The sequence below is a fragment of the Gossypium arboreum genome, chromosome 9 (genome assembly GCF_025698485.1).
Source record: "Gossypium arboreum isolate Shixiya-1 chromosome 9, ASM2569848v2, whole genome shotgun sequence".
NCBI classification, from domain to species: Eukaryota; Viridiplantae; Streptophyta; class Magnoliopsida; order Malvales; family Malvaceae; genus Gossypium; species Gossypium arboreum.
In genome coordinates this window covers 55,017,703-55,029,239 of record NC_069078.1, presented here as the reverse complement: position 1 = coordinate 55,029,239, position 11,537 = coordinate 55,017,703, and the positions used below count along the sequence as shown (strand labels likewise).

Sequence of the window (11,537 nt, the reverse complement as noted above, 5' to 3'; positions counted from 1 at the left end):
GTTTGCAGAACGAGGATCCCAATGCTCACTTGGCAAATTTCTTAGAGTTTTGAGACACTTTTAAAATCAATGGCATTTTTGATGACGCCATTCGCCGTCGATTGTTTCCCTTTTCATTGAGGAATAAGGCTAAACAGTGGTTGAACTCGTTGCCACGAGGATCAATCACTACTTAGGAACAAATGACTAAAAATTTTTTATTAAAATATTTTCTGCCAGCTAAAACAGCCAAATTACGTAATGATATCTCTTCTTTTGTGAAGATGGATTTAAAAACACTCTACGATGCATGGGAGAGATACAATGACCTCTTGAGAAGATGCCCTCACCATGGGTTACCACTCTAGTTACAGGTTCAAACCTTTCATAATGGCCTGAATCCTTCGACTTGACAAATGGTTGACGCAGCTACTGGCGGAACCATCAATAATAAGACACTTGAAGATGCATATGAATTTATAGAGGAGATATCACTAAATAACTATCCGTGGCAAGTCATGAGGACAAAGCCAAAGAAAACAGCTGGCGTTTGTCACTTCGATTCGTCACCATGCTCTCTAATCGGTAGAACTCTTGAATAAGAAAATTGATGGTTTTCTTAGTTTTTCACAGGTTTACCCAGTAATACAGTGCGAAGCAAGTGGAGGTGGATCAAGCAGTTCAGAATACCTACCTTATGGCCACAACATGGAGAACAAGCAGTTCAGAATACCCACCCGAATTTTTCATGGGGAGGCCAAGGAAATCAGAGACCACCACCCCTTCCAGGCTTTCAGCAACCACCGTACCAGCAGGAGAAAAAGCCAAACCTTGAGGAGATGCTAACCGAATTCATCTTGGTGTCAGAAACTCATTTTCAGAATACCAAGACGGCATTCAAAAATCAACAAGCATCAATCCAGGGGCTCAAAACTCAGATTGGATAGCTCGCCAAGTTGATTTCCGAATGCCCACAAGGTAGCATGCCAAGCAACATTGAATCTAACCCAAGGGAGCAACTCAACGCAATTGCCATTCAAAATGAGGAAGGGTTAGTTGCAAAACCAAGGCCAAAAACGGTGGTAAGCAAAGGTAAGAATGAGGTAGGCCAAAATAACCCAAAGCCGTGAATACAGAATATAAACCTCGTGTGCCATACCCTAATGCGACAAGGAAAGACCGATCAGACGAACAATTTGGTAAATTCTTTAAACTTTTAAAGAAACTACATATTAACTTACCATTTATTGAAGCCTTTTCGCAGATGTCAAACGCAGTCAAGTTTTTAAAGGAGCTTTTAACAAATAAACGAATGTTGGATGAGGCGTCGCATGTGGAGTTGAATGTAATTTGCTCAGCCATATTACAGAATAAACTACCCAACAAATTGAAGGATCCAGGGAGTTTTACGATTCCTAGTTTAATTAGTAGTTTAGATGTTCATAATGCATTGGCTGACTTAGGGGCAAGCATTAATGTTATGCCTTATAAAATGTTTAAACAGCTAGGTCTTGGGAAACCCAAACAAACTAGGATGGGTATTCAATTGGCTGATAAAACCATTATATTTCCTAGGGGTATCATTGAAGATGTTCTTGTTAAGATCGATAAATTTATATACCTAGTAGACTATGTTGTTCTAGACATGGTAGAGGATACTAACAAACCTTTAATTTTAGGACGACCCTTTTTAGCGACTACTAGAACCATTATTGATGTTGGTACAGGTGAATTGACATTTCATGTGTGAGACGAAACAATCACCTTTCAAGCTCGTAAATCGAGTAACACATCAAAAATTGAATGTGGTTGTATAAATCATTCTGCTAGTACTGATCGTGTGGTGAAACCCTTTATGCAGGAAACAGTTTTGAAGAACACATATGAGTTGTGTTCAAACAACAACAAAGGACTTATCTATGAAGAATGAAGGCTACAAATCGAGGAGCTAGATGAATGGCGGACACAAAAAGTGAGAACACCTGATAAACCAAAACCGAGCTAGGACAAGCTCAATACTTCACCAAATCAACTTACGGCTGGAGAAAAAGCACTACTAGATGCAGCAGATCCTCGCATTGCCACTCTGAACCTAATGAAGAAATTCCTCTCACGGTACTCAATATTTTCCCATATGGTATAGTCGAGGTAATTCATCCCAAATTCGGCACATGTAAGGTAAACAATACTCATCTTAAACCTTATGTTGATAAAGTTGATAGCAGGGATGAGGAGTGTAAACTCCTCGCACCACCTTGACCATGCAGAAGAGAGGTAAGTCGAGCTTAGACTATAAATAAGCGCTTCTCGGGAGGCAACCCAAGCACTAACAGTGTTAATTTCTTTAAATTTTAGTTTTTATCATCTAACATACTAACCAAATCATGGAACGCAGGCTTCTTAAAGCCCACACAGCTAGGCACACAGACGTGCATTAGGCCGTGTTAAAATAGGACAAGATTTTTTTTCCAACACTGGATACGATAAGTTACCACAACCGTGCGATATGGCCATAGGCGAAACTACCAAAACAACACGGGCGTGAGACACGCTCGTGCCTCAAAATCATGGTTAAAATTGAGAATGTAACACGGGCATGCGACACGCCCGTTCCATCCACCCGTGGTCGATACTGTCAAAACGAACACGGGCGTGGACCTATGTACACGGGCGTAGGAGAAGCAAATGAAGCAAGACACGGCCGTGTGCACCACACGCCCAAAGAACACGTGCGTGGGCCAAATGTTAGACTATCCCAAATGTCAGACGGGCGTGTCCCACGGCCGTGTGCCCCAAAATCTATATAAACCCCTCACTATTCATCATCTCCGTCCCCAAAAATCCCTAACTCTAGCCGTTACAACTTCACACACCCTACCCCGACGCCCGTGCGCTGCCTACAACACTGATTCTGACGCCCCAAGTTCCTTCCTTTGGCGTTTGTTTACTCTTTTCTCTCTATTTTCTTTAAATATGTTATTTATTTCATGATTTCTCTACTCTATTGAACTATTTTGAATGAATATTCATAGTTAGAATATTAAAACACTCATGCTTGTTTAATAAAAATTTTGTCATGTTAGTTACTATATTATGCTATACTCTTTCATTTTTTCTTGTTTCCATGAAATTTATGATTACCCACATGCATTCATCCATTATTCCCATAATCCTATAACTTGATATATTTAGTGGTTTTAGTTTGTATCATCTCGTACGTAAATCTCATGAAATATTCATATTTAGTCTTGATTTTCCATACTATTCTTGGGGCATATTGGTTGAACTTCGATTTTTTAATGCAGGTACAATGTCGTCCTCATGTGATAATAAGAATGTTATTCTCGCCTTGAAGAAGAGAAAGGGAGCAGCGTCATCCTCGGGTCCTACCACGGAGATTAAAGACCTATTCTCTAGGTTCCCTTGGGACCCAGGAGGAATTATATCAGATATTACGGGGCCGACCCCTAGGTGTGGGCCGCTGCATTGACTAGGTCGCACTTGAACAGATTCATTTGGCTGACGCGGTCCGAGCCCTCCTGACGACTGACCCGTGAGGGCTCTTCTTTGAGATCGTCGAGTCGACGTATCTAGAGTTCACATTGAAACTCTGCTCGACGTTCCATCTTCAGACTGTCATGACCAACTTCGACGATCCTAGAATGGTCCAGTTCCGCCTTGGTGGTCTAATACGCCAGTTGAGCGTACGCGAGTTCTGGATTGTACTAGGGTTATACACAGAAGAATTCATGGACGATAATGAACTCAACAACCTCCACCGCCACATCCACTACTCCCCCTCAAAATGCTGAAGGGACCTCATCCCTGCCTCGGCCACCTACAATCTTAGCCGCTCCAAGGCATCAGCTCTCCCTCCATCCTTGAGGTATCTACACGCCATTTTGGCTCACACTCTGACAGGGAGATGAGAGAGTACCAGCGTCGTCACCACCCACGACACCTATTTCTTATGGAGTATGGCGAATGGGCACGTCATCAACCTTGCCTACTTTATTGTCCTCATCATTCGTAACCAGATGGAGTAGCACCTGAGAGGGGTCATCTCTATCGAGCCCTATGTGACTCGACTGGCTCGACACTTCGGGCTCCTCAACACAGCAGCTCAATCATCCTCCCTCGCTCTCATCAGCCAGATGTCCCTACAGGGCATCTCGAGCATGCTAAGTATGAGGATGATCGAAAAACGACGTTGTGACATCCCTAATTTGACCCTAGTCGGGAAGTGGTGTCGGGACCATTAAACCGAGTCTTATAAGTAATTAAAAGTTATATTCTATGTTTATGATGTTAGCAAATGCATGTGTGAAAGTTGCATGCATTAATTTGATCATTTCTATGTGAATTTATTAAGATGGACTTATATGAAACATTGTTGAAAGGTGATAGGCCAATCTTCAATGGTCTAATAGTATATGCATGCAAAAGAATGGTTTTGCATGTAATTTACCCAAAGAGAAGGAAGTGGCGGCCATGGTGATGAAGATGGGCAAAAGAAAACATGTCTTAAACATGTTTTGCTAGTGGTGGATGTTAGAAATAATAAAATAAGAGCATGGGTAAAGAAATGAAAAAAAATGAGTGTGGATGCTTTCCCCCCTTGTGCCGTACATGAGAGAAACAAAACAAAGAAAAATTTTTTTGTTCATCTATTTTCACTCTCCTTTTGGCCGAAAATACTAAGGATAAGGAAGGAGTTTTGCTTCATACTTGGTTTGGAAGAGGATTAGGAAGAGGTTGGCTATACTTGCATCAAGAGTAAGGTATGTTTGAGGTTGTGCCATGAGATTCATGCATGTTTTTGGTTGCTAGATTGATGTTCTTGTTAGCCCATGGTTCAAATCTTTGTTATGTCATGGGAATGAAATTCGCCCAAGTGAATATGGTGATAAAGCCATTGCATGCTATGTGTGAAGCTTGATGATGATGCATGCAAAGATGGATTGTCTACTCTTGAAATTTCTTTGTAGCCATCTTGAGTAAGACTTTGAGTTTTCTTTTTGTTTAACCATGATTGAAGTTGAAAAGGGCATGATTGTGATGTATTCGGCCATGATGCATTCATGAGCATGGTTCATGCTTCTTGCATGATAGTTAAAATTTGTGTTTTGGATGGCTATGGACACCTTGAAATTCGGCCATGCACATATATGTATATATATGTTTGCACATGATGTTTTGGTTATGAAGTAAGTGATGAATATGTTTGTTTAAAGAAGAAAATGTTGAAGGATGTTTGTGAAATTGCAAGTATAATCGGCCATATGAGTGCTTGATGCTATATTATAAGTATTGAGCCACAATATGTAAAACATTAACTAGTAAAATGCATGCTGTTTTTTTTGTGTGGTATTAAGTGGATAATTGGCCTCAAATTGGACATGTATATTCGGCCTTAGGTAGCCTATTGATGGCCTTAGCTTTTCCTTGATGCTTGAATGAATTGTATTGAATTGCTTGATGTAGTATAAAATGTGCATGACCATTGTGTATTCAAGCTAAAGGGTGGCCATATGACCATTTAAACTCCTTGTCATATTCGCCATAAGCTAGCATAATGAGGTTTTAATAAATTAAATTTGTTTGAATTAGCTCAAGAGCTTAGAGGGCCACAATTGGACAAGGGAAGGAAAAAGTGATCGAATAGCCGTAAAAGCCGCTCGACAACATCCAAGTAAGTCCTCAAGAAGTGACCCTACTTGAATTATGTGAAATGAAATATGGATGTGTAATGATTATCGATTTATGTGTGTATGAGTATTTGAATGATACCGGGCTAAGTCCCAAGGCGATTATGCTAGTGATTACCTTTGTGTTTGAGCCTTAGTAACGAAAATGAAACATGAATGTCTAATGATTATTGATGTATGTGTGCATGAGCAATTGAATGATATCCGGCTAAGTCCCAAGACATTTATGCTGGAAATTATATCCGGTTAAGACCAAGGCAATTGTGCTAGCGGCTACATCCGGCTAAGACCAAGGCATTCGTGCAAGTCGTTCTATCCGGGCTAAGACCAAGGCATTCGTGCGTGGTTATATCCGGTTGTATTCTGAAGAAGCTTGGGCTGGAGGTGAGTGTTGGTTGCTGTAATAAATTCAATTAGTACGCTCGAAAAGCCCAAAGAATAAGGTATGTTTATATGTGCATTGGAAAAGTCGACATGTTTGAGCAACATTCGCTCAATCGACTAACGAATATCAACTATTGAAGTGGTTGATACCTTGTGAAAGTATATAATGATGAAGTGTGAAGTAAGAATGATTATGTGAATGTGTATTAATGAAATGATGCATTTGGTTATGTGAATGTATTGCTTTAATTAAAGCTGATTTTATTCCTTGAGACTTACTAAGCATAAAAATGCTTACCCCGTTGCTTTGGCTCTCTGTTTATAGATTTTGCTCGATAGCAATCGGATTCGGGATCATTAAAGTCGAAGTCATCTACACTATCAAAGCCTCCATTTTGGTATAATTTTTGGTTGAACTTTGAAATGGCATGTATAGGACTACCCCTTGTCGGTTCAATTGTGTTGTGATGTATATGTGTACGGCCATGCGAAAATGGCTCGTAGAAGTCAAGTACGAACTTAGACCATTTGTGATTTGTATATATATATATATGGTTTCATGATGTAATTATGGATTGGAAATGGGAGTGTTGGTCACATGATCAGCCATTGGAATGGCTAAAATGGTCATAGGTGAACCTATGTATGGCAAGACTAGTTGGATCATGGAGACTACAAATAGATAAGACCTACCTTGAAAACAGATGCTGGCAGCAGCAGTAGAGTGGTTTTGAAAAATCACCAAAATTTGTAGGAATGGTATTAAATAGTGAATAAGTTATGTAAATGAACCTTGATGAGTCTACTTTCATATGGAAGAAACGAAACGGTCATAGGAGTTACATGTTAAGAGATATTAATGCTATTGTGAGACAGGGCCAGAACGGTTTCTGGGTCCCCTGTTGCAACTTTAAAAATTTACTATAAATTATCCAGAAAGAATCAAGAGTCATTCCTTATATGTACAGATTCCATTTTGAGTCTAGTTTCATTAGAAACAAACGGCACCAGTATTAAAGCCCTGTACAGAGAGATATTCAAGTTGTAACGCGCAAAGGTCAGAGCAGTCGATCTCTGTAACATGGGTGACTTTAACTAATAAACTGTACCAATTGGCCCGACCAAAAATTCTAGAAATAAATCCATGGATGGATATATGAGTCTAAATTCAGGGAAAATTTACGAAAACAGTTTCCGAGTTTTGAAACTCGAGATATGATTTTTAAGGCGACAGTGACGCAGTTTTCCAGCCTGACTGGAAATGTCAAAGTGATGGGCGAAACATGTGGATTTGGCTTGTTAACCCCTCGTGTCCGACACCGGCGATGGTCTCGGGTTTGGGGTGTTACAGACGTGGCACCTACCCTCCTCAATATCGCCTCGTCCAGTCCACCGATGAGGAGGATCTAGAGGACATTACTGGTTATGTCCCTCCACGTCATGAGGACCCACCGTCTCAGCCACCATCCCCTTCTCGTCCAGTTCATGCGGCGGCTTTATACGCTGACATTTCTGAGCGCCTTACTCGACTCGAGTAATAGTGTTTTCAACGCTTCGATAACATTGATGCTACTCTACAGCAGATTTGTCAGCACTTCCACATCTCATCACCACCCCCACCTCGTGAACCATCTAGCGATGAAGATGTTTAAAAACTTTTATTTATTATTTTATGTTGTTACTTTTATTCTATTTTAAGACTACTTTTTCTTTTTCTTTAAGATTATTTTTATTAGGTTTTATAATTATTATTTTACAATTTTTAATTTTGACTATTTCATTACATGTGATTATTCTTCTTTATATATTTCCTAAAAAAGTTTCTGATTCTATCACAGTTATAAAGAGCTCCAAAGCTCACTATTACTTAGGAAATTGAAACTTCACTGGGAAAGGTTCTACACGACTGTCATGCCCTGCTCGACCACGACCATAGCCAACATGAGATATAATATTCTTTTGGCGCAGCATTTGTGGAACCCAACCTCTACCACCACCGGAGTATCCTCCTCCACCCTTATATTACTTTGGCTGTTTATTCTCTATGACTCCAATTCAAGGAGTTCATTCATCATTCAGGAAGTTTCACTTCTTTCCATATCTTATGATTGTAAATCTATCTTTGTCAATATGTCTTTCTTTGTACATTGAGGGCAATGTACATCTTTAATGTGGGGGGTCTTTTATATCATCATTAGAAATCCCTGAATTTTGTCTTATTCTCACGTGAATCACTCATATCACTATTAGAATGAATTATGATTAATTTATGATTTTTATTGATATGTCTTGCATTAAAACATAGGTATTTATGCATTGATTGTTTAAACTTTAAGACATTAGGGAATCAAGCATGATAAGTTAATTTTTGAAGAATTAAAAACTTTTAGGTTATTTCCCTAAGTTTAGGTATTATCTTGAGTTTAAATTCACAAGTTTGATCATCAAAAAGCCATAATTTTTGTAACATCTTGAGCCTTTAGAGCATATTCTATTCCTTTCATGCTCACTTTCATTATGAGTGCGTCAGTTTTGATTTGTTATTCTAGAACTTGCTTGATTATGCATGTCAAGACCACACCATTTGAATTGATATGTCAAGATGATAAATGCACTAGATTTAACCCACTCACTCCACAAAAGCCTACCTCCATAATTAACCCTTAGTGAACCCCTTTTGAGCCTAACAAGCCATTAATTGATTTACCCTCAATATTAACTCATAGCCCATTATTGTTGAAATCCCCTAATTTGATCCCTATTTTTGTCGAGATTTGATTTGAAAAAATTGCTTAGTTATGTTTTGTGCTTCTAAATATTTGACTTGTTCTTGACGAAAAAAAAAAACAATACTTACATACATATTAGTAGTAATTCGTCATTTTTAAGCTTGAGTGTTAATTCCATAGTCTGAGAAGCAGCTCACTTGTATTCAACTGATGACTAGTTATTTTTATAGCTAGGTAATTTTTCAATTCAATCTCAATTCTAACATCTTCTTTCAACTTGTGACCACAACCCCCTAACCAAAGCCACGTTACAACCCTCTAAAAAGACCTTTTTGATTGATGTATCACCTCAATATATAGTGGTGGAGATTTGATTTTCAAGCAAGCCTATGGTAATAACTTTTCATATTGACTAATGAGTACTTTTATTGACGTCCTTAAACACCTTGAGTGATTTGAGTTAATCTTTAGTGAGGATGTTAAACTCTATGATATTTTGATCAAAGGTAATCACTTAGATGATGGGAGACACCTATGTTTTCTTGATAAAATGCTCAACTTGGAATGCTTGAAACTTTGATGTACTTTTAGTTGAATCTTCAATGTATGAGTACTAATGGATTATTTTGAGATATTATTGATAGGGATTATAAATTAAGAAGAATTTATTTTGATTATGAGTTGAGGATTTTTGCTTGAGGACAAGCAAATACTTAAGTGTGGGGTATTTGATAAACCGTAATTTATACATATTTCTATCCCATGCTTAGCACATTTATGGATGGTTTCTCCTTAGAATTGGTGAATTCGATGCTCCTAATCCTTTAATTTCATGTTCTATACTTAGGTGAGTATAGAAGAGTAAAAAGAGTAAGAAACGGGCCGAAAAAAAAGAAAATAGACCCACGTGGGAAATAAACACGGCCTGAACTTTCTCACACGGGCGTGTCACACGACCGTGTCCCTTTGGTAGGATTGAAGCACGACTTGCACGGGTATACTACACGCCCGTGCTTGTCCAACAGCCTTGACCACGGGCTGGAGTAATCGCACACGGGCGTGTCACACTGGCGTGTCCTTGCCGAGCCCAAGTATAACCCTATTCAAAAAAGGCCAATTTTGGGGGCTCTTAGACATTCGAAAGCTTATTTAAACACCAGAGGAGACACTTAGAAGGGGACGCAGAGTAGGAAGCAAGGAATTACTCAAGGAAAGCTAATTGATCTATCTCAGAAGCCGGATTCATCATCAAGACTGAAGATCTCCCTTCAAGTTCCTTCAGGAGTTTTGGGTTTTCTTATGTTTTGTTATCTTTATGCTTTTGAGATGTTTTCTTTCATAAGTATGAACTAAACCCCCTAAATACCTAAGGGGAATGAAACCTAAGACGGGTCTTGTTATTATTATCTGAATTGTATGATAAATATTTGACTTGTTCTTAATTATGTGTTCTTAATTCTTGTTTTGATATTCCAGGATATTGATTCAAGTTAAGCTCTTATTCAGAGGAGGAATAGACAATGTCTAAGAGTAAATTTGTCATAATTAAGTGGAGTTGATTGCATGCCTAGAGATAGGGTGATAAGATTTTGCTGGATTATGATAAAACCTAATAAGGGAATCTATAAATCGATTTAATGCAATTTTAGGGTGTTAATTAGAGAGAGATTTCAATTATTCAACCTAGGGTTAGACGTTATTAGTCTCGAGAAAGATAATAATATAACTTAGGGATTTCTACGGATCAAGTCAAATGAATAAATCGTCTGATTCAGAGTCAAATAACAAGTGAAGTCTAGGTGGATTTGCCTTAGGTATTGTCTTAATCAATCAAATTTTCTCAAAAATATTTTCCTGAATTTTCTTTCTGTGCATTCTTAGTTAGAAATTAGTTTAGATAACCAAACCTTTTAATTTTTAGGCTAGATAATAAAAATGAAGTAAATACTAGTACTCGTAGTTCCTTTAGGTTCGACAATCTGGTCTTGCTGAACTATACTACTGTTCGATAGGTACACTTGCCTTAATCGTGATAATAAGTTAGTGTCAAGAACGATTCTTTCATAAATCTTTAAAACCTGTCACGAATATCACGTATCCCTTTTTTGCTTAAAGACCTCCAAAATCTCATAAGTGAGTAAATATTATCAGTGATTAGTCTTCTAGGAACAAAAGCACTTTGCGCTTCATCGATACAATAGCTCAACACTTTTTGAAAACAATTCACCATAGTTTTTGAAATAATTTTGTACAAAACTGAACACAAACTTATAGGGCAAGAATTTATCATACAATTTGGGTTTGAAGTTTTCAGAATTAACACATTGTGAGTAATATTAACGTCTTCTAATGACTTACCTCTGTGTAACACCTCAAGACAGTAAGAAGCAACATCCTGGCCAACGATATGCTAATATGACTGAAAAAAGTTATAGGAAAACCATTAGGACCCGACGCCTTTATAGGTGCCATCTCTTTCAAGGCCACAAAAATCTCTTCTCTTTCATATTAGGCTAACAAAAGCCTATTCATTTCCTCTGAGATACACCCCTTCATCCCTTCCAGAATATGATTAGAGTCTCTCGAACCCTATGAGGTAAACAATTCCATAAAATACTCAATAGCAATCTTACTTATCTCACCTTCGTCGCTGTGTATTTAACCATCTCCCCGATCCAAAGCTTTTAATCTATTTCTCCTCTTCTTTTGGGATGCCACTCGATGAAAAAAGCTCGTA

General features: G+C 38.3%; 1 non-coding gene across 1 annotated transcript; it reads right to left on the bottom strand.

The window, feature by feature from the left end:
• Positions 1 to 230: 230 nt before the first annotated feature.
• Positions 231 to 337, bottom strand: LOC128281270 (small nucleolar RNA R71). Its single transcript, XR_008271483.1, has one exon. It is a non-coding gene; the product is annotated as a small nucleolar RNA R71 (small nucleolar RNA).
• Between the last annotated feature and the right edge of the window lie 11,200 nt (positions 338 to 11,537).